Below are 783 nucleotides of genomic sequence, written 5' to 3'. Positions count from 1 at the left end.
TCTGATAGATAGAGTGCCTGATGAACTATGGACAGAGGTTCATGACATTGTACAGGAGACAGGGATCAAGACCATCCCCATGGAAAAGAAATGCAAAAAAGCAAAATGGCTGTCTGAGGAGGCCTTACAAATAGCTGTGAAAAGAAGAGAAGCAAAAAGCAAAGGAGAAAAAGAAAGATATAAGCATCTGAATGCAGAGTTCCAAAGAATAGCAAGGAGAGATAAGAAAGCCTTCCTCAGCGATCAATGCAAAGACATAGAGGAAAACAACAGAATGGGAAAGACTAGAGATCTCTTCAAGAAAATTAGAGATACCAAGGGAACATTTCATGCAAAGATGGGCTCAATAAAGGACAGAAATGGTATGGACCTAACAGAAGCAGAAGATATTAAGAAGAGGTAGCAAGAATACACAGAAAAATTGTACAAAAAAAGAGCTTCAAGACCCAGATAATCACGATGGTGTGATCCCTCACCTAGAGCCAGACATCCTGGAATGTGAAGTCAAGTGGGCCTTAGAAAGCATCACTATGAACAAAGCTAGTGGAGGTGATGGAATTCCAGTTGAGCTATTTCAAATCCTGAAAGATGATGCTGTGAAGTGCTGCACTCAATATGCCAATAAATTTGGAAAACTCAGCAGTGGCCACAGGACTGGAAAAGGTCAGTTTTCATTCCAATCTGAAAGAAAGGCAATGCCAAAGAATGCTCAAACTACCGCACAATTGCACTCATCTCACACGCTAGTAAAGTAATGCTCAAAATTCTGCAAGCCAGGCTTCA

The sequence above is a fragment of the Bison bison genome, unplaced genomic scaffold (genome assembly GCF_000754665.1).
Source record: "Bison bison bison isolate TAMUID 2011002044 unplaced genomic scaffold, Bison_UMD1.0 scf7180017864258, whole genome shotgun sequence".
NCBI lineage: Eukaryota > Metazoa > Chordata > Mammalia > Artiodactyla > Bovidae > Bison > Bison bison.
The sequence above is the reverse complement of the archived record's forward strand: the minus strand, read 5'-3'. Positions refer to the sequence as shown.